This window comes from Pelobates fuscus, chromosome 1, assembly GCF_036172605.1.
Source record: "Pelobates fuscus isolate aPelFus1 chromosome 1, aPelFus1.pri, whole genome shotgun sequence".
Lineage (NCBI taxonomy): Eukaryota > Metazoa > Chordata > Amphibia > Anura > Pelobatidae > Pelobates > Pelobates fuscus.
This window is the reverse complement of record NC_086317.1, coordinates 116089776-116116526: the sequence shown is the minus strand read 5'-3', so window position 1 is coordinate 116116526 and position 26751 is coordinate 116089776. Positions and strand designations below refer to the sequence as shown.

At 42.5% G+C, this 26751-nt stretch overlaps 1 protein-coding gene across 1 annotated transcript in view; it reads right to left on the bottom strand.

The window, feature by feature from the left end:
* ASMTL (acetylserotonin O-methyltransferase like) overlaps positions 1–24462 on the bottom strand; it is a 58853-nt gene extending 34391 nt beyond the window's left edge. The window contains exon 1 of the mRNA XM_063450180.1: positions 24377–24462. The gene's annotated coding sequence lies outside the window, so the exon portion shown is untranslated. The remainder of the gene's footprint in view (positions 1–24376) is intronic.
* Between the last annotated feature and the right edge of the window lie 2289 nt (positions 24463–26751).

The following is a 26751-nucleotide window of genomic DNA, read 5'->3' as shown; positions in this document are numbered from 1 at the left end:
CGGGAATTGTAGCACTGCCTCTAATCTTCAGGAAAAAGAAATTTTCGGTAAGTAAAATTTATGTTTTTCCTATCAGATTAGAGGCAGTGCTTACACCATAGGGATATAATAAAGCAGATCCTGAGGGCGGGTTTCAGTTCACTACTGCTTGAAGCACCCTGCGCCCAAAAGCTGCATACTCCGAGGCCAGTATGTCCCACTTGTAGTGTCTTGAGAACGAATGGAGAGAGGACCGAATAGCAGCTGAACAAATTCGAGACGGAGAAGCAGCTGCACGCAGAGCCCATGACGGCGAAACAGCTCTAGTAGAATGTGCCTTTATAGGGCCTGCAAATTCCGTGCTACTCTTAGAATAAGATAACAGAATACAATCCTTCAGCCATCTAGCCAGAGAACTCTTCGAAACCAACATACCTTTTCTTTGTGCCTATGAACAAGACAAACATACTGATATCCTACCGGAAGGATTCCGTAGCTTTTAGATATTGCCAAAGACATATCTTTACGTCTAAGCAGTGAAAATTACTTACCAAGGCATTAGACGGATTCCGACAAACGGTCGGCAAAACCACTTCTCGGTTGACATTGGCAACAGAAAAAACTTTAGTGATACCTGAAGGATCGAGCTTCAGAACCTCCTTGTCCTGATGAAAACCAAAAAGGGAAAATACTCCCGAAGCGCTCGGATCTCACATACTCTTTTAGCTGACGAATAGCCACCAAAAAAAAAACGGTATCCAACGAAAACATCTTCAGGGAAACTTCTTCCAATGGTTCAACAGACGGTACTCAAAGCGCGGAAAGGACCAAATTCAGATCCCAAGGAGGACAGGCTTCCCTAACAAAGGGCACCAAACGTGTCAGAGCTCTGAAGAACCTTGAAATCAGAATTTTCGAGGTGAAACATCTGAGGGAGAAGCAACTGATAGCAGAAACATGTAATCTAAATGAAGCAGGTTTAAGACCTTTGCAAATCCCATCTGACGGAAGCATAGAATCTTCTGGATGGACGCGGAAACAGGGTTGACTTCAAACCCACAACACCGCTGAAAAAACTTCCAAATCCTAACGTAGAACCTTGAAGTAGATTCCTTGTAAGATGCCAAAAAAAAATTTTTTATAACTTCAGGATCCAGACCTTTACCCTCTAAAATCTGGAGTTCAGAAACCAGGCCGTCAAACGGAATCTCCGAAGGGCCGGAAGAGGCACCATGGCGTCCTCTAGAATTACTCCTGAAAGAGGAAGCTTCCAAAAGGTGGCCCCCGGAAAGTTCAGGAGAACCGAGAACCAACTTCTTCTTGGCCACCATGGAAGGATTAGGATAACACTTACATTTTCCAGCCTTACTTTTTGAAGTATTCTGGGAAGAAGCACTACTGGCGGGAAGATATATGCCAGGTTGAACTTCCACGGTACTGACAGGGAATCTATGAAATCCGGCCTGTCTGCTGGATTTAGGGATGCAAAACGTCTTGTCTTCCTGTTCACTCTGGATGCCATCAGGACTATCTCTGGAACACCGAAGCGGTCTGTGATGAACTTGAAAGTTCTGCATGACAGGGACCAATCTGCTTGTTTCAAATGATGCCTGCTCAGGGCATCTGCCACCACATAGAACTTTCCTAAAATGTGAACTGCAGAGATTGACATAAGGTGCACTACTGCCCACAGCATGATTATTGAACAAAGGCTTACTAATCTTGTTGATCTCGTACCTCCCTGTTTGTTCAAATATGCCACTGTCGTTCGATTGTCTGAACGATTTTGAATATGTTGATCTTTGATGAGAAACTGAAACGCCAAGAGTGCCATCCATACGGCCTTTAATTCCCTGAAGTTCGAGGAACTTCTCATATCCTTCTCTTGCCAGGACTCCTGCTTCTTTATGTCTCCCAGATGGGCCCCCCAGCCCAGCGCAGAAGCGTCTGTTGTTATGATAGTGAAGGACTTCATCCGGACTGACAGACCCTCGTGGAGGAATCGAGAAAATGTCCACCACTGCAGACTTTTCAAAGTTAGATCGTTAAACCTCATCAGCCCATCTAGGCCGAGATCCTGTCGATACCAAACTTGCAGAATGTTTCTTTGTAGAGGTCTCATTCTGGCTTTTGCCCAACCGACTGCCGGGATTGAGGCTGTAAACAGAACCAGCAAGCACCTGGCTTCTCTGATTGAAAACACACTTTTTTCTCTGAGATTCCGGATTAACCGCTTGATCTTTAGTATCTTCTCTTCTGGCAGGAATAACTTCATCGCGATAGAATCCAAAAATTAGACCCAAGAACTGGATCCTTTGAACTGGCACTAGTTCCGATTTGTTGAAATTTATTAGCCAGCCATGCTTTTCCAGCGATTTGATGGCTGTCCCCAGGTCTAACTGTAGTTGAACTTGGGACTCTGCAATGAACAGCCAGTCGTCCAAATATGGAATGACAGCGATGCCCATACCTCTTAGAAAAGCTGAAACTACTACTAGAAGCTTTGTGAATACTCTGGGCGCTGATGACAGGCCGAAAGGCAGTGCTCTGAATTGGTAATGTTTGGTTACCGATTGGCAGCACACCGCAACCGTAGAAAACTTTTGCTGGATTCTGCTATGGGTACATGAAGATAGGCATCTTTCAAATCCAGGGACGCAAACCAACTTTATGGGTGAATAAGCAGAGCAGCTGACTTTACTGTTTCCATGAGGAATTTCTTTTTGATAATCCGCTTGTTTACGGCCTTTAGGTCTAGGATAGGTCTGAACGAACCATCTGGTTTTGGCACCAAGAAAAGTCTTGAATAGGTGCCTTGATGTCTTTCCTTTAGAGGAACTTCTTCCACCACTCTTTTTAGTAACAGAGTCGATACTTCCCGCATCAGAGGGAGTTCCATATCTAGAGAATGAATCTCGGAACATAGAAACATGTTCTTTGGGGCTTGTGATAATTCTAGAGCGTATCCGTGCTCCATCACTGTAAGGACCCAGCGATCCGATGTTGTCTCTTTCCAGTGCTCTAGGAAGTGACTCAACCTTCCACCTACAGGCCTGGCGTCATCATTTTTTATTTCTCTTGGCAGTAAACCTTTCCTTCTTCCTATAATCAAAGGCTCTTTTCTGTTGACCCTTGAAATAGTTTCTACGAAAGGAACTTCTAAATGAGGGAAGTGTCTCTGCGTTACGGCTTCTAAACTGCTTCCTATATGATACTGGTAAAGCTTTCCTTCCTTCCTTCATCTGTTTCAGCAACTCATCCAGTTTTGAACCGAAAAGTCTACCTGGTTCAAAAGACAGTTCACACAGTGAATTATTAGATGCCGCATCTGCTGACCAATTTCTAAGCCAAAGCGCTCTTCTGGCGACTGTTGAAATACCTATATTCTTGGCCGATAATTTCAGGCTTTCTGCAGAGGCATCCACTAAAAAAAAAAAAAATCAGATGCCATACTGATATTTTTTAATAGCTTTAACGGGTCTTCCTTAGCTTCTCCCGTATATACCTTTTCTAGTTCTTCCAACCAAGTTTATGGGCCTTGGTAACGGATGACCCCGTAATCAAAACTTTAGCTTGGGCTGCAGAAGAGATGAACAACATCTTTAAGGAGGAGTCCATGCGTTTATCCATGACCTCCTTGAGCCCGCTTGAATCTCCAATTGGTAATGTAGTCTTCTTACCTATTTGAGCAATAGGAACGCCCACTACAGGGATAGTATCCAGCTTACAGTCTTGTTCCGCTCCTATGGAAAAGAGAGATTTAAAAACTGTCTAGCCAATAAACAGCATGTGACTTGGGAATTTTCCAATCTTTTAAATCAACTCCCCAATCTGTGGGTGAAAAAGAAACCTATTGGACTTCTACCCTGTTCCTCAAGTTCAAATGCCACTGCACTTCTTTAATCAATACCCCAAATGGATTCTACTGGGAATGCAGATTCCTCATTTGATGAGACACTGCTGAATTATCGCCATACTCAGAACCACTAGTTCCAAACTAGAATCGGAACTTCCCAAGATCTTAGGCTTTTGTTAGCATGTATCACAATCTGAGAATCCTGGGCAACCGAAGCCTGGATTGTCTGTAATGCTGCTGACCACATATCCACAACTGTTTGCTGCATACTTTGTTGCAACCAGCTGATAAAGTGGACATATCTGTTCTTTGTGCTTCCTCTGAAGCTTCTTTGAACACACAGAGCAAAGTTTCCTTTTTACAACCATCTGGCATAAGATGGCCACACACAGAGCACATTAAATGCTTGGCTAGATGTACATTTCCCCTTCTCAGCAACTTTATCCAAATTTTCAGGATTATATACTGGGAACAGAAAACAAACAAGGGAAAATAAACAAAATTTTTCCCTAAAGATTCAGGCTAGAACCATTTAAATAAAAACTTAATCAGTCTTACCTTAAATGGCCTGAGAGTGTGTTGGAGGGCAGGTGAGAAACACACTTTGCAACCGTTCTGAGAGCTCCTGGCAAACAGAGGTTGCTGCTGGTAATGCTCCTTTTAAGTCCTGTAACCAAACAAAAACGCCAAGTTCAAATTTGGCGCCTGAATCCAGGTTCGCATTGCGCATGTGCATAGCGCTCTGCGACTCCCTGGTGGAACGCAACGCAACCTGTGTGTGCGTTCCACCGACAGGACCTCCCAGCCGACGCACGCCTGCGTCCTTCGTCAGACCGGCACCTGGCACGGCAAGAGACGGAATAAATTCTGAGGGACCACGCCGTCCGGCGTGTTAAACGCTACTTACCCGAACATCAAGGAAGCAGAGCCTCCCGAGCCTCAGCCCTTCTCACCTGCTTCCTGGAGAACCTTCCTGCATAACCTCCCCTGCCGAAGGCAGGCAAATAACTGGGGATGATCAGGAGGAGCTGCTACTTATTGGAAAGGAGGTAATTAGGGGAGGGGTTAAAATGTTTGGAGATTTGCCTGCCTGTTTTTTCCCTCCAGATTGGATATCCCTATGGTGTAAGCACTGCCTCTAATCTGATAGGAAAAATACTGTTTATAATAACATCAAATGTAAATATGAACAGAAAGGTTAGATAATGCTAGACAAGATACAAGTTAAAAAGTTAAAGGACCACTCTAGTGCCAGGAAAACATACTCGTTTTCCTGGCACTAGAGTGCCCTGAGGGTGCCCCCACCCTCAGGGACCCCCTCCAGCCCGGCTCTGGAAAGGGGAAAAGGGGTAACACTTACCTTTTTCCAGCGCTGGGCGGGGAGCTCTCCTCCTCCTCTCCGTCGGCTGAATGCGCACGCGCGGCAAGAGCTGCGCGCGCATTCAGCCGGTCGCATAGGAAAGCATTTACAATGCTTTCCTATGGACGCTTGCGTGCTCTCACTGTGATTTTCACAGTGAGAATCACGCAAGCGCCTCTAGCGGCTGTCAATTTGACAGCCACTAGAGGATTTGGGGGAAGGCTTAACCAATTTATAAACATAGCAGTTTCTCTGAAACTGCTATGTTTATAAAAAATTGGGTTAACCCTAGCTGGACCTGGCACCCAGACCACTTCATTAAGCTGAAGTGGTCTGGGTGTCTAGAGTGATCCTTTAAGCAAATATTGTGTATATAAGCTATATAACAATATCAGCTCAGTACCAGCCATTGAGGTCTAGGAAAATATGTTGTTCTCCAAATAATGTGCTCTAATATACTGAGCTGTCTTCCTGATAATGAGAGGAGTATGATTTGAAAGCAATCCCACACCGATTAGTAACAGCATTGAACATGCTGGAATCTCAGTGAGGTTCAGTTAATGCCAGATTTGTGTAAAATTCATGTTGCTTTTTCAAAACAATAAATTTACAGAATATAGGCACCAGTTATCGAGAATTGAGCTGAAAGATTAAAGATAATCTGTATCTGCATTGACCCTGGAAAAATTCTATCAGTCGATCTCTAATAACCACTACAGTCCACTGTGCCCTAGCGCCCTCCCAAAGTTGTCAAACCAATTAAAGGGACACTATAGTCACCTGAACAACTTTAGCTTAATGAAGCAGTTTTGGTGTGTAGAACATGCCCCTGCCGCCTCACTGCTCAATCCTCTGCCATTTAGGAGTTAAATCCCTTTGTTTATGAACCCTAGTCACACCTCCCTGCATGTGACTTGCACAGCCGTCCATAAACACTTCCTGTAAAGAGAGCCCTATTTAGGCTTTCTTTATTGCAAGTTCTGTTTAATTAAGATTTTCTTATTCCCTGCTATACTAATAGCTTGTTAGACCCTGCAAGAGCCTCCTGTATATGATTAAAGTTCAATTTAGAGATTGAGATACAATTATTTAAGGTAAATTACATCTGTTTGAAAGTGATACCAGTTTTTTTTTTTTCATGCAGGCTCTGTCAATCATAGCCAGGGGAGGTGTGGCTAGGGATGCATAAACAGAAACAAAGTGATTTAACTCCTAAAGGACAGTGAATTGAGCAGTGAACTTGCTGGGGAGTGATCTATACACTAAAACTGCTTTATTGAGCTAAAGTAATTTAGGTGACTATAGTGTTCCTTTAAGTGTGCCAGTCACCGCCTCCCCTGCTGCCAGACACTCCTACAATGCCATTTAAATCGGCTCATTGGTTGAAAGCATCAGCTGACTGCTCTCAGGCAGCATGTGCGTCCGTGCACGGCCACGATTAGCTCAGTGGCAGAGCATACGGCAGAAGTGGAGGCAGCAAGAAACACCCAGCAGGAACCAAGTTGTCAAACTGTTATTAAACAATTTAATAATTTACTCCTGCCAGGCCATATGGGTTTTGGTGTTTGGAGTAGTCCTTTAACCCCTTAAGGACACATGACATGTGTGACATGTCATGATTCCCTTTTATTCCAGAAGTTTGGTCCTTAAGGGGTTAAAAAGACTGCTAATAATTCAAACATTAGACAGCAAAAAGCGTTAAAAAAAAAAAATCAAAATCCTGTTAATATTTCTGTTTTGTGAAAGAAATATCATACCAATGCCAGAATCTTAATTTAAAAGCCACACTGTCAGAATTTGTACTGCATTATTTGTGAGCCTAGCAAATGCCCTCAGTATAAAATAAATATATAAAGGAACATACTTTGTATTGGTTGTTTTTTTGTGCTGTGCAGTAATCAAAACTGTAGGCTTCCAGTATCTCTCTCATATCATGTTTCTTCATCCACATTAGACTTTGAACTATGCTTTCAAGAATGCTTGAGATCTAGCCAAAAAACTAAAATTAAAAGCCGGTGAGCGGGTGCATGTTTGGATTTCACTGATCCCAGTGTGCACCTACTGCCTGAACCTGATGAGAGAAATTAAAGGCAGCCAACAGAGTTTTTGCCCTTGTGAAAGAATGTCTAAGCATCATTACCCCATCATGGCATACCATTTGTAGAAGGAGACAACCCATGGTATTCAAAATGGAGTATGTGCAGTCTTTATTAGTAACCACTTAGTCACAAACCCTGGCCAAAGTTAGTGTTCATATTTGTTTTTTGCATTTTTCACACAAAAACTGCCCTTTCACAAATGATGTCATCATCATTATATATTGCGTTGCTCTAAAAACACATATTTGTGTTCAGCGATATCTCACAAGTACAACATTACCCCCCATGTACAGGTGTCATGGGGTTTTGGAAAGGTGCACGGTCAAATATAGGGCTTGCCCATTTCAGTTTTTACCCATTGAAATTTGCCAGTTTGGTTTGCTTGGCTTATACTGCCTTTGCGACTGTATGGCAGCCCAGGAATGAGAATTACCCCTATCACATGTGCCACATACTAGGGTTTTGAAACAAAATAATGTTTTAAATAAATCAATACTGGTATAATAATTATTATTAAATTCATAATTATTTATTATTTAAACAAAATTTTTGGGTGTTACAAGGTCAAATATAGGGCAAATTAAATTTATAGGGCAAATTGCAAATTACATTCTCGGTTATTTCTGCCTGGGTTGTCAGGAAGGTCCCCCCGGTTATATAGATATATACATACAAACATACATACATACATACATATACACACATTGAACGAAATTATAAATGCAACACTTGTTTTTACACAAAAAATAAGGTATAAATATTATACCAAACAAGTGGAGCACTCTAAACAGTAGAGGGATTCACTCACCCCTTAAGTACAGTGACAGTCTTGAAAAACTTGAATGTACATATAAAAGGGAACAAGAAAATAAGAAATATAGTGCAGACGGTTTCCCAAAATAGACAATTGATGGTAATAAATGACTGAAAACCACTCACATGGACAGGAGCCTATGCAATATTGGCTCTGTAAAAGGATCCTTTATGCTCTTTGGGCAGCAAACACCCCTTTAGCCCAGGCAGTATCCCTCCAGGAATACACAACGAGAAAGAAACCAGAAAAGCGACTGTGTAGAATAGCACATACTATAATAAAATCAAAAGTGTAAATAGTTGCGCTCACCTTCTCCAGAGCCCTGAAATCCCGGCTCTGAGGTTGATAAACAAAGTGCTATTTTAGGGGGGAATAGCACACTCCCCAATGGAGTTCCTGACGTGCTATTTTGGTATGTTGTTGTTTGGTATAATATGTATACCTTATTTTTTGTGTATTTGTTTTTTATTGTGGGTAACGGTATTCCACTTTTAGTGTTGAGCAGCTTTTACTTTTCGGGCACTGTAAAGTAACACTCTCTTTTTAGAGATTTTTTTTTATATTGAGCAACACTTGTTTTTGCCCCCATTTTTCATGAGTTGAACTCAAAGATCTAAGACTTTTCAGGTGTGGCATATCAAGATGCTGATTAGACAGCATGATTATTGCACAGGTGTGCCTTAGACTGGCCACAATAAAAGGCCACACTAAAACGTGCAGTTTTACTGTATAGGAGGATCCGGGGGGCGGGGTCCGAAAACCAGTCAGTATCTGGTGTGACCACCATTTCCCTCACACAGTGCAACACATCTCCTTCGCATAGAGTTGATTAGGTTGTTGATTGTGGCCTGTGGAATGTTGGTCCACTTCTCTTCAATGGTTGTGCGAAGTTGCTGCATCTTGACAGGACCTGGAACACGCTGTCGTATACGCTGATCCACAGCATCCCAAACATGCTCAATGGGTGACATGTCCAGTGAGTATGCTGGCCATGCAAGAACTGGGATGTTGTCAGCTCCCGGGAGTTGTGTACAGATCCTTGCAACATGGGGCCGTGCATTATCATGCTGCAACATGAGGTGATGGTCATGGATGAGTGGCATGGATGAATGGCACAACAACGGGCCAAAAAGCCATCAATAAAATGCACCTGTGTTCATTGTCCATAACACACATCTGCCCATACCATAAACCTACCATCACCATGGGCCACTCGAGCCACAACGTTGACATCAGCAAACCGCTCACCCCCACGATGCCATACACGCTGTCTGCCATCTACCCTGTACAGTGAAAACCGGGATTCATCTGTGAAGAGAACACCTGTTGAAAGTGCAAGACGCCATCGAATGTGAGCATTTGCCCACTCAAGTCGGTTATGATGACAAACTGCAGTCAGGTCTGGACCTCGATGAGAACGACAAGCATGCAGATGAGCTTCCCTGAGACGGATTCTGAAAGTTTGTGCAGAAATGTTTTGGTTATGCAAACCGATTGTTGCAGCAGCTGTCTGGGTGGCTGGTTTCAGACGATCTTGGAGGTGAAGATGCTGGATGTGGCTTTGGAACCAATTAGTTTGTAAAGTCTACCTATATACATATACACACACACACACACCCCTATATATATATTTTTTTTTAATCACAATACATATCAAAATACATTTAGAATATACTGCAGAACATATACAATGTAATTCCAAGTGTGTGATATGCATTATATATATGAGATGTTTGTTTTATTCATTACATGTTGGGGGGGGGGGGGATCTGCTTGACAACCCAGGCAGTTCAATCCAGCTGATCCAAGTCATGTGATCGCGATGACACCAGATTGGATCTGTAGGAATGGCAGCGAGAAGACTTCTTTCTGTTGTCAGCCAGCCCCCTCCCCCCCCCCCCATTGATTCCGGCGAGGTAAGTATAATGGGGGAGATGGGTTGGGGGAGGCTTCACTGTCACAGATGTTAGGATAGGTCATTACACCCTAGCGCCGTTCAAGTCCACGCCGCTCATGACGCAACGACATGTCCTAACATAACATGTCCTAACATCAGTAAGTATATTATATATTTACATTTTTGAGGGGGGTGGTAATCTAAATAGTCATAACAACACTTGTTAGTAATACATGTTTTTAGTTATAGCTATTGTGCTACTATATAGGTTAACTCTGAGAAACTAATGGTTTTTACTGGAATCGCAATCACCTCAAATGAGCATTAATACGATAAATCTCGCTAAATGCATTAGATTAGTTGCTTTAAAAATTCAACATATTTATTAAACCATCTAGTGATAGTTGGACTAGAAGCCGCTTTTCCTTTAAAAGCACCTTGGAAATTGATGAACAGATGATCTGATTGTCTATGAGGAGCAGAGCGGAGGAGATGAGCTTAAAACACCCTCTTAAAATCCTGGCAGTACCATTTCTACTCAGAGTCAGAAGATTGAGCTTGGCAGAAAGAAGGTAGAACGATAGGTTCGTTAAGGTTTCGTCTGGAGAGAACTTTCGGCAAAAAAAAAGGCTTTGGGTGTAAAACCACTTTATCTTTGTGAAAAACTGTAAACTCAGAGCAGGATGCAATTCTTCAACCCTTGTAGCGGAGGTAACAGCCACCAAAAATGCTCTTTTGATTGATAAAATCTTCAAAAGGTATAGTATCCAATGGTTCAAAAGGAGGACTGCACAAAGCCTTGAGAACAACGGACAAATCCCATGTGGGAAAAGAAGAAAGCCTTGGAAGACGTTTCAGAAAACCAGCTTTAAAAAAAACCTAGAAATGTCCTTTTTGGTGTTCGCCATCTGCTTTATGATCATTTCCAGTGGGGAACCAAATAATTTATTCCTCTCAAAAAAAAAAATTCACACAAAACAGCTATTGAAACAAACAAATTTGTCAAGCCCTGCACTACAGCAAAAATGTTTGGCCTTACAAGTAGCCTTTTTGTGCGTAGGTGCTCGCATTTTCTCTTTATCTGTTTTTTCTGGAGATGCAGGGCTGGAAATAACATAAGAAAATATAAAAATATCCATGGGGATGTTATGGCCTTTTATAGGCAGGGAGGAGGGAAATTTAAATCCCTTAAAGGACCACTATAGTGCCAGGAAAACATACTCGTTTTCCTGGCTCTATAGGGTCTCTAGGTCCCCCCCCCCCCCAGGCTCTAGGGGGTGGAAGTGGTTAAATGTACCTCTTTTTCCTGCGCCAGGCGGGGGACTCTCCTCCTCATCGGCTGAATGCGCATGCGCGGCATGAGCTACGCATGCATTCAGCCAGTCCATAGGAAAGCATTCTCAATGCTTTCCTATGGACGCTGGCGTCTTCTCACTGTGAAAATCACAGTGAGAAGCGCGGAAGCGCCTGTCAATGAGACAGCCACTAGAAGCTGGATTAACCCCATTATAAACATAGCAGTTTCTCTGAAACTGCTATGTTTATAGAAGAAATGGTTAATCCTAGCTGGATCTGGCACCCAGACCACTTCATTAAGCTGAAGTGGTCTGGGTGCCTATAGTGGTCCTTTAACTTGCAAAGCTTCTTGTCCACTTAAGGAAGTGACTACCCACCTGTTTGCAGTACTGCCACTCACGACAAGAAAAAAAATTACTCTTAAATATCTAGTTCTCCATTTAGCAGCATATGGTTGTTTTAAATAGTAATACAAATATGTAAAAATAAATTACAGTACTTATTGTTTCATTCAGGTACTCTATAAATTAAAATTGCACTTCAAGTAAAAATTAAATGTAATAAGGATTAATGACAGAATGTTTATTCTACTGTACACGGCATCTCCTAACCCAAGTTATATACCTTTTTTACCAGCTCAGATACTTCCGTCACTTTAAAGAACCAGGTACAAAAGAGCACACAGGATCCTGCAAAAATCTTTTAGGAATATGCCCATATTGTGAGAAACGCTGGGAAAAATCCTGACAACTCAATAAACCAGCTCTGTTTAGATCACTAGCACTGCTAAAATAAAAAAATATCTATTTTTAAAAAAACACCTTTCTCCCTCTACAAAGTAGGAAAACCCTTGGTCTCCCGTCCACTTATTAAACAATATGTTTACCATTTTGGTTTTTATAAACACAAAAGTTGTCTGCTCCCTTTTCCTATCTCCATCTGCTTATAAAATACTTCCCATCTTCATAGATTCTCATGTAATGTATATTAACCTTTTCCGTTCCAAAATTAAGTACCTGATTTTACCAGGCCCAGGTACTAAAGTATTAACATTTATTCATTGCCAATGCCAGTTCCAGGACTGAAAAGGTTAATATATACTTTCAATGATATAAGCACAGCTATTAAAGGGACATTTAAGGCACTGTAACTGCTTCAGCTTATTTATTACTGGCATCTCTAAATGGCTAACATAAACTCCAGAGCTGATTGCTGAAGTGATTATAATTTCTGGAATACCATGTTGCTGTTGTCCTTCCATTTAGTGTTTTCAACATTTTCTATTTTTTTTTTTATGCTAATTGAGAGTTTCCCGCAGATTATTCCCCTCTGTGTTGCTCGGGCTAACAAAGCTTTAGCCTGACTGCAACTAAAAGGGTTAACATATATTCAAAGTCAATGTTTCCTGGAACAGAACTGATGATGTAGTCCGCACTGAGGAATAGAGCTTGTTAAGATCCACGGAAAAATAAATGATGAACAAAAGAAACAATGAAAGTGCACATTTTTAAACAAAATTGCAGCGGTCAACGACATAAAAATTATCTTGGCAGAAATCAGGATACTGAATGCAAAGGTAGGTATATCAAGCAGTATGCATAGGGTTCACATGTCCAAACATGATAGTGAAATTCCAAGCAGAGGCAACATGTTTGCTAGATGGAAGCACTTTAAAAACCAAATAGACACAAAGTTGCAATACCTACTGCTGCCAGACGTGAAGGAGACCTCCAACACCACTACCCGCTGAAAAGAGACAGTGAGTACCCTGGACGCGTTTCGCACCCCCCTGTTGCTTTCTCAAAATGGTTGAGAAAGTACCTGGGGGATTACAAAAACACGTATCGTTTGTGGGTGGATTTTCTCTTACCATCCATTTTTTCCTTTAGGGTTAATATTAAACTTAAAGGACCACTCTAGGCACCCAGACCACTTCAGCTTAATGAAATGGTCTGGGTGCCAGGTCCAGCTAGGGTTAACTAATTTTTTTATAAACATAGCAGTTTCAGAGAAACTGCTATGTTTATAAATGGGTTAAGCCTTCCCCCAAATCCTCTAGTGGCTGTCTCATTGACAGCCGCTAGAGGCGCTTGCGTGATTCTCACTGTGAAAATCACAGTGAGAGCACGCAAGCGTCCATAGGAAAGCATTGTAAATGCTTTCCTATGCGACCGGCTGAATGCGCGCGCAGCTCTTGCTGCGCATGCGCATTCAGCCGACGGGGCGGAACGGAGGAGGATCGGAGGCAGAGAGCTCCCCGCCCAGCATTGGAAAAAAGGTACGTTTTACCCCTTTTCCCCTTTCCAGAGCCAGGCGGGAGGGGGACCCTGAGGGTGGGGGCACCCTCAGGGCACTATAGTGCCAGGAAAACGAGTATGTTTTTCTGGCACTATAGTGGTCCTTTAAGCACAAATGAATTTCATCTGCTATGAATTAATCAAATTTCCTTTTAATCTGTGCCCGAACAAATTGATCCGCCAGGGCACAGAACAAAAGGCATCAGATTAATTTCTAGCAGATGACACTCATTTGTGCACAAGCCTCGTTAAAGGTTTAATATAATACTTTTAGGTGACACTCAGACTATTTGTATTAACACTTTATCTAGATCATATCTATACACATATAAACACACACAAATAGATAGATAGATGGATAGATAGAAGTTTTTGAACACCATCCTTGCCATTATTCCTTGTAGTGAACAAGGAATAAATCATGGATCCCCTCTGTGCAATCTAGGGGCTCTATTCTTGAATCTGGAATCAGGAATCTGGCCAAGATTACTGGACCTTGAGCAGCAGATGCTACCACTTTATTGGAAATCTCAAATTGTGCTACACCAGGGGTGCTCAAAAGGTAGATCCCAGATGTTGTGCAAAGCATCAAGGGAGTTGTAGTTTTACAACATATGGGGATCTTTCATAGGGTCTGGAGTGAATCCTCTCACACAGTGCAAGTTGTTTTCATTGTAATAAAACCTTTGCGCACAGCAATATATGTATGGTAGACAAAATTATATATTTGAATAAAGAGACCACACAATGAAAACAGACACAAATTGGTCACTTTTACTGGGCTAGGTCACAGTGTTTTATTTAAAGCTCAATGGGGGCATAACAAGCATGCACTTTAAAACGATTAAACAAATAACATAACTTTACAAACTTTATGTATTAAACATCACCAAATTGCCAGTCAGTCCTACATGATCTAACCAACTTCCATACCATTTACCACCAAGTCCATGCTCATAAACTAAAAATCTAGCTAAGTGCATCAACAAACAATGCACAGGACACTTAGCAACCGTCATTACAAAATGTCATGACGCACCAACCGGGCAATTTATAAATGGAGAATTAGCCCAAAACAGAATTTGAGTTTACAAGCATGCATCCCAAACCAGACACAACATGGATCCTAAAACCTTCAGCAAAAACAATACTTTCTTGGCTTTCACCTTGCATGGATACATTTGTAGATAAGGAAGGCGGCTATCCAACTTTAGTGGAGTCCATTCTTTTGTGAATTGAATCTCTTCCCTGACTGGACAATACTGTAAGGCTATTAAAGCAGCTCACTGAACTTGGTCTATGGCTGAATTTAATGTTGTCCCAGAGATTGCCAGCTAAGCTGGCTAGTGGGCTGTTCAGCATTTAGAAGCAATTTGAACAGATGTTGACCTGTGTGAATTTGATGTTACAAACCTCTGGGGCAACCCCAGAGGTTTCCAACTCATACCACATTTAAAGGGACACTATAGTCACCACAACAACTTCAGCTTGATTATATTCAAGCCATTTCAGAGAAAAGGCAGTGTTTACATTGCCCCTAGGGAAACCTCCAAGTGGCCACTGGAGGTGCTTCCTGGTTCAGTGCTGCACAGTAGGCAGCACTGCCGTTCCACGTCTCCACGCTCTGCATGGGGATGCTGAATTTTCCTCATAGAGATGCATTGATTCCATGCATCTCTATGAGGAGGTGCTGATTGGCCAAAACAGCGCTTGGCCCCGCCCCCTTGCCAATTTTATCAAATGCAATGCTTTCCCTATGGGAAAGCATTGGATTGGCTATAAATCGTCGATTCTGATTATGTCAAGTGGGCGGAGCCAGCGCCGGGAGACTCGCGCTGCGCTGGAAATAAGGTGAGTTTTAATTGCTTTTAAGTTCACTGTTCAGACTAAAGGCAGTGTTTACATTGCTGCCTGTTGACACCTTATTGTGACAAGTCACACAGACAGCCTCCAGAGGTGCTTTCCGGTTCAGAGCTTCACACTGTGCAGCACCTACGTTAATGTTCCCTATAGGGATGCATTGATTCATGGCATCATTATGAGGAGACGTTGATTGGTGCAGTGGCATGTTGCCGTGCATGTGCAATAGTCTCCCAATGCTTCCTACTGGATTGGCTGAGATGTTGACACCTTATTGTGACAAGTCACACAGACAGCCTCTAGAGGTGCTTTCTGGTTCAGAGCTTCACACTGTGCAGCACCTACGTTAATGTTCCCTATAGGGATGCATTGATTCATGGCATCATTATGAGGAGACGTTGATTGGTGCTGTGGCATGTTGCCGTGCATGTGCAATAGCCTCCCAATGCTTCCTACTGGATTGGCTGAGATCATCAAATTTGATAATCTCTTTGGGAGAGCTGGGGTGGATCAGCTTTCCCTGAGGTGCAGTAAGACTTTTGTCATTTCCCTCTCATGGTTTAGCGAGCCTGGGGCCAGAGTGACGTCATACTCCGGCTCCAGGCATTACTGCAAAGTGCGCAAGGGGCAGAGCAGGGAGATTACAGCTCCCTCCCACAACGCCGCAGTAAGTCAGCCGCCTTCCTCCCTCAAAGCTCCATTACCCGGCCGCCCGCCTCCCTCCCTCAGCTCTCCATTACCCGACCGCCCGCCTCCCTCCCTTAGCTCTCCATTACCTGGCCGCCAGCCTCCTTCCCTTAGCTCTCCATTATCCACCCGCCCGCCTCACTCCATGAGATAGAAAGCCGGCTGAGCACCTCCCCCCTCCAGCTCTCCATGAGCTGCCCGCCTACCTCAGCCCTCTGTGAGCTGACTGCCCACCTGTGCTCTCAGGCAGCCACTCACCTCGGGGGGCTGAACAGGCTCACAAATCCCATGGCAACCTGACATCTGGGATTTGTCGAGCCCTGCCTTAAAGGTTTTTTTTGTTTTGTTTTTAAATAAGCCTTCAAATGGCTTTAAACTGCTGAAAAATCCACTATAAAATACTGATATTCTTTTTCCTATAAATGGCTGAAAATACAAAAATGTTTATAACTTATCAAATGAGCGTGGAATTAATCTACACTTCACCCAAGGTTTATGCTCTGCAGAATTTGTACTTATTTATTTTTACTAAAGGCAGTAGAAACAATAAATCGGTATATGCTGCTCCAAATCTTCAAAACCTGACAGCTAGCCACTAATTACCATTGCAGTGTTAAGGGAACAGGAACACTGCACCAGACCACTTCAATGAGCTGAAGTGGTCTAGGTGCCTATAGCGTCCATTTAATTAAAAACCTAACAGAGAACTCTTTTCTGAGGTAACATGTCTTCCATCTACTTGCTGACAGGTCGCAACTCTCCTTTGCTTCTTCACACATGAATGCTTATACAATGATGAAGACTTTAGGGCACCTTCCTTCTCATGTGGCAGCTCCATTAGTCGACTCAATAAATGCGTGAAGCACACAGATCCAAAAACAGCTCTTCAACCAATTTCAACATCTGCCAGCTAAGGTATCAGATTTTCCATAACCATTGAGCCAGTAAGCTCTGCAGTAATGAGGTGGTCCGTCCGTGCACGCTAACACGCTGCTTACATGCTTTACCAGTTTCCCGTCATTTTGCTGCTCACGACCTGTGAGCCAGGCCAGCTCCAGTCTCCTAGCAACAGCACTGTTATCTACATGCCTGTGGAATTTATTAGTGGCAGCTGGAGGACGCCACTTGGGACGATAACTCCAACGTACGTAAAAAAATAAAACAAAACAAAACAAAAAAACTAACCTGTTTTTAAAGTACAGTACTATTCTGCATTACCTTAATACCAACACTTATTAAAAAATATATTACATAAAATATAACCTGATGATGACAGTATTGAGGGAGGTAACGCCATCTTGAGGTTCTGAAAATGTTTGTAAATCACTTGACCTTTGTTCGCATGGTTTGTTATGATGTCTCCAATATCCTGCAATGCTAATAGTTTCCCATAATACATAGTTCACCATTATGTATTTATGTACCATTAAAGGAATATAATAATGCACCTTTTTTCCCACTCTGTGCTGGTTAAATCAAAGGAGGAGTTAAAGGGATCCTATAGTGCCGGGAAAACAAACCCGTTTTCTTGGTACTATAGGCTACTGGAGTGCCCCCCTCCCGTTGGGGCTGAAGGGGTTGAAACCCCTTCAAACACTTACCTGAATCCAAAACCTCTTCAGCCACTTACCAGTGTCCCTCGGCACTGTCAGGCTTCGCCCACACGCCCCGCATTAAGTAATGCATTATTCAATGATTTCCTATGTGGAAAATCTGATGCTCAAGATGCGTGAGGACGCCCAGCGTCAGATAACGGACCAAAAGTCCGTTTGAATTCTTTAAGCCCTCTAGTGGCTGTCTGTTAGACAGCCACAGAGGGCAGACTTAGCGTTTCAATGTAAACATTGCAGTTCTCTGGAAGTATATAAAACAACAAATAGGTACAAATACACCTGTGTGCAGATCAAAACACACACAGTGGGTAATGGGTGAAGGAGAACACACAAAAATTACCCTTAGTTACAAAGTATTGTAGATGAAAGGACTCCTCTCATGTCCTCATAGCAAATACAAAAAATACCAAAACGGCAATCTACAATACAGCAATAGAAATAGACATAGGGCAATATTGTTTGCAAAAATTATGGGTTAATAGATAAGGATGATTTACACTCACAAACCCAATTTGATTGTAGGCATATCACTAGAATCAATGTAGCGACTTCAGGACTTTGGAACCTCAGTAGCATGCATAGGAAGAATAGAAAATAATAATAGTGCAGAGTATCTCAGTAAAAATCACACATTTTATTGAATGTCACACTTACAAAAACAAAGTGTCAGATAGGCACATCAGGTGGAAAAACTCTTGATCCGAAATCCACAAGAGCAGGAAAGCCAGATAAAACAAATGAATACAAAATACATAAAAAATAAATAACTAAATACTCTGTACACTAAAAAAGCCCTACGCGTTTCGTTCAAAGTTGAACTTCCTCAGGGGCAAATATCCAGATGCTGTCCGCATGCAAGCATAACATGAAATGCCAAACTTCTCCTTTTTAAATCCGTTTTCGGCGCGAAGTAATCAGCCGTGCGCCATACTTCCGGGTTCGGGCTCCGGTGCGCTTCCGCCTACGTTGCGTTCCGGAATTGGTAACCAAGCCTCGTTTTGATTCTCATCAGTAAGGACGGCCAGCCATGCGTTCCAATGCTCGAAAACGAGCAGAAAGTCCCCAAAGTAGAAAACCACAGTAAATATAAAAATTAAATAGTCAATCAAGGGAAAACATCCCAAAAAGTAAAATATCAGTATGAAAGAATGGATAGAAATAAAAAATATGGGTAAAGAAAAAATAAGACAAAATACAATAAAATAAAATAAAATAAAATAGAATTGTATCTATTTTATTTTATTTTATTGTATTTTGTCTTATTTTTTCTTTACCCATATTTTTTATTTCTATCCATTCTTTCATACTGATATTTTACTTTTTGGGATGTTTTCCCTTGATTGACTATTTAATTTTTATATTTACTGTGGTTTTCTACTTTGGGGACTTTCTGCTCGTTTTCGAATATTCGAACGCATTTGGAACGCATGGCTGGCCGTCCTTACTGATGAGAATCAAAACGAGGCTTGGTTACCAATTCCGGAACGCAACGTAGGCGTAACCGGAAGCGCACCGGAGCCCGAACCCGGAAGTATGGCGCACGGCTGATTACTTCGCGCCGAAAACGGATTTAAAAAGGAGAAGTTTGGCATTTCATGTTATGCTTGCATGAGGACAGCATCTGGATATTTGCCCCTGAGGAAGTTCAACTTTGAACGAAACGCGTAGGGCTTTTTTAGTGTACAGAGTATTTAGTTATTTATTTTTTATGTATTTTGTATTCATTTGTTTTATCTGGCTTTCCTGCTCTTGTGGATTTCGGATCAAGAGTTTTTCCACCTGATGTGCCTATCTGACACTTCGTTTTTGTAAGTGTGACATTTAATAAAATGTGTGATTTTTACTGAGATACTCTGCACTATTATTATTTTCTATTCTTCCTATGCATGCTACTGAGGCTCCAAAGTCCTGAAGTCGCTACATTGATTCTAGTGATATGCCTACAATCAAATTGGGTTTGTGAGTGCAAATCATCCTTATCTATTAACCCATAATTTTTGCAAACAATATTGCCCTATGTCTATTTCTATTGCTGTATTGTAGATTGCCGTTTTGGTATTTTTTGTAGTTCTCTGGAAGTGCAATGTTTTACATTGCAGCACTAAGTGCAAAAGGGTCATAGCACCAGACTACTTCAATTAGCTGAAGTGGTCTGGGTGTCTACGGTGTCCTTTTAACCGTACAATGTAAATAATTAATTCTCAATACATGTAAATAATTAATACTCAATAAGTGCAATGTTTTAAAATTACAGGGCTAAAGAGACATCCGAGACTTCTAGCTTACTGAAAAGCTTTATGTGTGAAGAGTGTGCCCACTTTTTAATTTAGCAAAAAGTGCAGATTACAAAAGAAATCAACACTTTTATAAATGGTAACACCCACTTTACTTTCAAGCAGACAACAGGTCCTTTTACTTCCTGGTTTGGTTAGCTCAGTGGAGCTAAACTAACAAGGCAGCAATTGCTCAGAGCACCTGTTTTGCAAACATTTCTCATTAAAGGAGCACTATAGTGTCAGGAAAACAAACTAGGGTCATTAGGTACCCCCCACCCTCAGGGCCTCCCTCCCGCTGGGTTAAAGGAGTTAAAACCCCTTAAGCCACTTACCTTTTGCCGGGCTTCCTCTGTACTGGGGAACGCTCCACCCCCTGCCAACGTCAGATCCGAATGTGCATGCGCGGCAAGAGCCACGTGCGCATTCAAACTGCCCATAGGAAAGCATTACTCAATGCGTTCCTATGGACGTCCAGCATCTTCTCACTGTGATTTTCACAGGGAGAATCGCGGAAGCGCCTCTAGGGAGACAGCCACTAGAGGCTTGATTAACTCTCAATGAAACATAGCAGTTTCTCTGAAACTGCTATGTTTTCAGCTGCAGGGTAAAAACTAGAGGAACCTGGCACCCAGACCACTTCATTGAGCTGAAGTGGTCTGGGTGCCTATAGTGGTCCTTAAGCTACATTAGGAAGTCTGTGACTAGACAGCAACAGTAAGTCTGGGAAGGGTTAGAAAGGGAAGGCTTACAAAGACTGCAGACAAGAGAACTGCAGCAGTTTTGCAAGCCATATTACATATACACCCATTGAAAAAATACATACCGTATATACTCGAGTATAAGCCGAGTTTTTCAGCCCATTTTTTGGGCTGAAAAACCCCAACTCGGCTTATACTCGAGTCAGAGTCTGTATTATGGCAATTTGCATTGCCATAATACAGACTGGGGGGAGAGGGGTGCTGGCAGAGCTGTACTTACCTTTCCTGCAGCTCCTGTCAGCTCTCTCCTCCTCCGCGCCGTCCGTTCAGCACCTCGGTCAGCTCCCAGTGTAAATCTCGCGAGAGCCGCGGCTCTCGCGAGACTTACAGTGTGAGCTGATAGAAGGAGCTGCACGGACGGCGCAGAGGAGGAGAGAGCTGACAGGAGCTGCAGGAAAGGTAAGTACAGCTCTGCCAGCACCCCTCTCCCCCCCCCACTGAACTGCCACTGGACCACCAGGGAAGGAGAGCCCCCCTCCCTGCCATGTATCAAGCAGGGAGGGGGGACGAAAAATAAATACAAATATAAATAAAAAGAAATAATAATAAAAAATAATACTAATAATAATAAAAAAAAAAAAAAAATAAAAAAAAAGGGGGTATAAGGACCACTGTGGGAGGGGAGGGGGGGTATAAGGAGCACTATGGGAGGGAGGGGGTGGGATAAGGACCACTATGGGAGGGAGGGGGGTATAAGGACCGCTATGGGAGGGAGGGGGGGATAAGGACCACTATGGGAGGGAGGGGGGGATAAGGACCACTATGGGAGGGAGGGGGGGATAAGGACCACTATGGGAGGGAGGGGGGGGGATAAGGACCACTATGGGAGGGAGGGGGGGATAAGGACCACTATACCACTATGGAAGGGAGGGGGGGATAAGGACCACTATCGGAGGGAGGGGGTGGGATAAGGACCACTATGGGAGGGAGGGGGGGAGAAAAGGACCACTATGGGAGGGAGGGGGGGATAAGGACCACTATGGGAGGGAGGGGGATAAGGACCACTATGGGAGGGAGGGGGATAAGGACCACTATGGGAGGGAGGGGGGGATAAGGACCACTAGGGGAGGGGAGGGGGAAGTAAGGACCACTAGGGGAGGGGAGGGGGAAGTAAGGACCACTAGGGGAGGGGAGGGTAAGGACCACTAGGGGAGGGGTGAGTCAGGACCACTGGGGGAGGGGGGTGAAGGAACACGGGGGTGGGGAGGTAAGGACCACTGAGGGAGGAGGAGGGGAGGTCAGGACATATGGGGGGGGCAAATATCCTTGCACCGGCCCTGCACACACTGCATTCATACACTGCATTCATACACACACTGCATTCATACACACACTGCATTCATACACACACACTGCACTCATACACACACACTGCACTCATACACACACACACTGCACTCATACACACGCTGCACTCATACACACGCTGCACTCATACACACGCTGCACTCATACACACGCTGCACTCATACACACGCTGCACTCATACACACACACGCTGCATTCATACACACACACGCTGCACTCATACACACACACGCTGCACTCATACACACACACGCTGCACTCATACACACACACGCTGCACTCATACACACACACGCTGCACTCATACACACACACGCTGCACTCATACACACACACGCTGCACTCATACACACACACGCTGCACTCATACGCACACACTGCATTCATTATACACACACTGTAAATAAATATTCAATTAATATATTTTTTTAGGATCTAATTTTATTTAGAAATTTACCAGTAGCTGCTGCATTTCCCACCCTAGTCTTATACTCGAGTCAATAAGTTTTCCCAGTTTTTTGGGGAAAAATTAGGGGCCTCGGCTTATATTCGGGTCGGCTTATACTCGAGTATATACGGTAATTAAATGCATGCAAGTGTTCATTTGGAGTACATCCAAAACATTGATTTTTATTTATTTTGTATTTGGGCAATATAGCTTCCCTTTGAGAGGACAGGGGTACTGCACCCAGACAACTTCATTAAGATGAATGGTCAGTGTGACTATAGTATTCCTTTAAAATACAGCTAACATATTTAGCAGTAACAACATGCAGAAATACATTACACCTCTGGCAGATAAGGGGTTAATCTCTGTATGTGTAGTGTTTCAATGCTATATACTGCGCAAACAAATGACCTAGGTATAATGACCATTTCAAATCACTGAAGTGAGCATGGTGCTTGGAGTAACCCTTTAATCAATTCAAGGTTGGACTTGATGGACTTTAGTCTCTTTTCAACCTAGACTGTGTAAATAAAATCATTGTGTCATATTGCCTACTGATCAACAAAATAAGTTAAAGGACTACTCCATTCCTTTTTTACATTGCACAGCTCATCCTGACCATATTGTGAACATCTATCTGCACACCTTTCCATGTTCTTCATTGATTGCTTGTATAGCTGGATGGGTAAACTGGATCACGGGACCACAAGGTACATAAAATTACAGGTAACTTGTAAAAAAGCGTTACACCTCTTCTTGCAACCACATCCAACATATATATAATAAGTTGTGCACAAAGTGCGACCCATATCTAGATTTACTAATATGGGCTGGGGACCACAAGAAATGCAAAATGACAGAAACATATTTTTATAGTATCAGCATGTGGAGATAGATTACATGTAATTTTGCTACACCTCTTCTGCTAACCATGTTTCAAACATCTTAACACATCCTTATTGCATACACACAAAGAAGATATTACCAGAGGTATGCTTTCAAGTTGATAAGCGTGGGTGTAGGTAGTTATTTCAGACATTTTAGGTGACATATAGCTTATTTCTGAGAAGCTCCATCATGGATTTTAGGCAAGAGCTCATGTGCAATGCCAGTGCCCAATCAGAAAAAAAATATTCTGGCTTTAGGACAATTAAAAAGCTAACTTTAAAAAGCATTTTTTTTTTATAGCTTATCCTTCCATTCCATAAAAAAATGACAGGTCCCAAATGCCATACTAAAGGGCTCTAGTGCATATACTCATCCCATTCCTTTATATTAATGGCACCAGAATAGGCTGGGTGGATTCAGCCAGTTCCTGGTTTGGTGTTCATTAATTATAGAAACTGTAATATCATGTGGACTTGAGGCAAACATTTGTTTTATTTTATTTTTTAAGAGGCTATGTCACCACAAAATTAGTTATGAGAATAACAACTTTATGAAATGTTCATAAAGACTGAGTTGGGACTACTTTGTCTTATGTCTATGTAAAGATCCCCAAAAGCTGACAGAGCAGCTTTAATGTATTAATGTATTAATGTGTTAATGTGTTAAATATCTGGAACACGTGAAGCATGCCTTAAATTTACAGTGATGAGCGTATGGACTGGTGATAGTTTATAACAATTCACTGTACTGACTGGCACTGAAATAGTCACTCTGAGTGTCTGATTCTTTCTGATTTCTTGCAGAGTAAGCTGTGAAACCATGCCATGCAGCCCCCCAAAAAAACTAAACACATTATAGAGGAAAAATAAATAAATTGAAAAGAAAAATGCTAAAATGTTATACTTTGGATTTTGAGAGTCATTTTCCCTTGATCACTTACCAAGCATATGATCTCTCTGCAGCAGAGTCTGATGAGCTGCACCAGCATCAGCTACTTCCTATCCAACTAAAGGTCCAGTGATGTCACTGCAGTCACGTGACTGGAGGGATCAGGTGACACCGTTTGGTACAGGAAGTAGAAAGGCAGTCGCAAATCAATAGGAATGTGCCCATGCTGCCTGCTGATCCTCTCACTTCTCCAGCAGGATTGGTGGGCTGTATCTACTAACTAGGGAATTCATTAGTGGGCTTATGGACGTGTAGCAAGGAATAATAATAAATGTTGTTTTGTGCCAGATCTCTTTAATTTCCTATTATTTGCATTTATAGCTAAATCCACAGGTCATAAGAGCATATTTAGAGATTGGCGTTTAAATATTGTATTTTTTTATGTGTTCTTGTGCTTATGTGACTTTTAACTTGAAGATAAGCATTTTTATGATCTTTATCCTAAGGTTAATACTTTAGACCAGGGGTAGGCAGCACTGTGCCGCAATAAGATTTTGATGTCCTGTAGCGCCCCAGTCCTATTTTTAATTGAGGTGTGTATGATGCTGTATTCTGCTTGTGTTATTTATCCAGCAGTTGCTTTGTATCGGTGTATTTGTGTGTATATGAGCTATAATATTGTATATGTTCATGAGTAGTTTATGGTATCGTGTATCATACCTATGAATGTGGGCTGTGTTTGGGGGGCTGCTTGTGGAGATGTGTGTGGATGGATATGTCACATTGTGTGTTTGGTAGTGTGTGTGGCTGTTTGGGGTATTGCGTGTGGGGTTGTGTGCATGTATGTGGATTGTTAGTGGTGTTACGTTTGTGCGGATTGTGTTTGGGCTGTTCGTATTATTTGTATGAAGGTTATTTTGCATTTATGTGTACATCTATGTGTGTGGGTGGTTTCCCTGGGGTCCAGTGGGGACCAGGTCCAGGACAGGCTCCTCTACTCCTGTGTGGATTCCCATTCACAATGCTGGAATTAAGTGATCTGAAATCACTTCCTCTACTGTGCTGCAATGCATAAATTGAGAACTGTCCTTCACCACTTTTTCGTATTAGCACATATGAAAAGTTTCACTGGGACTCCTGATAGGACAAAGAGGCCTGTTTGGTTCTAGCAGCCTTGAGGGCCGTGCAAAGACGCCTTGATTGGCACACATAATAATAATAATAACAACAACAACAACAACAAAGTATTTAACCAGGAAAGGTACATTCAGATTACTCTGGTTTCCAAGTACATCCTGGGGATGTTACCTTAGCCAAACATCCAAGGGTTGTTATTTAATGGTACTCATTTTATCTACCTCAGAAGAATGAAGGGCTGCCAGGATTTGAACCTGCAACCCAAAGGTTAGAACAGATTCTGCTGATGCATTAGCCCACTGAGCTATTTCACCGGCCATAGGTTGCCTACCCCCGCTCTAGATACTGGGGCAGGAAGGGGTTAAGAGCTGATGTGTAATAAGGTTTAACCCCTTAAGGACACATAACATGTGTGACATGTTATGATTCCCTTTTATTCCAGAAGTTTGGTCCTTAAGGGGTAAATGATCTCATACGATAGATAGGACATAGCAGTTTTTAGTGTGATACCGCATATTAAAAGGTTCCTCCACGCATCATAATCAATACAGCCCGCTGTAGTTGTTACGATGGCAGAAGTAACCTGGCCTGGTTCCTCGGTAATGGGGCAAACCATTTAGCAAAGATTTGACCCCCTACCTGAGTTCCCCGGGTCCAATGCTTTATGGTGGTTCAGTGACACGTTTCTGCTTCACTTCGAATTCTCACTTTGGTGAATAACCCTGGTAGTCTATTACAGAGAAAATAATTGACTGCAAAGGCTGCTGTCCATAGAAAAAATTAATGCATGTATTCACTGGGGGATTTATCTGCTAAACACATGGCTGGCTTGGCAAATAACATTGCTGCCTGGGTTGTTAGACAGATCCCATAATTAGTCCTAATTAATAAAAAAAAATGTAAGTATTATTTTTACATAATTATGTGATTATATTAATTATATACCGAGGGACCTGCCTGACAACCCAGGGTGCAGTTTCCCAGGTCCCTTTACCCTGCAAAGGTAATTATTGCAGTTTTTTTATTAACTGCGATGATTACCTTTGAGAGTTAAGTCCACCTTTACTGGCTGTCTATCATACAGCCACTGGAGGGACATCCAGGTCGTTAGACGGCTTTTATACATGCTTTCCTATGGGGGAAGTACTAATGTGAGCGCCAACAGGCCATCGCAACGGTTTTCCTGGCACTATAGTTTCCCTTTAATTTGCAAGCCATATATTTGACCCTGTATCCAGTGGCGGCTCTAGACTTTGTGAGGAAACTCAAACATGAGTCCCCCACTAACAT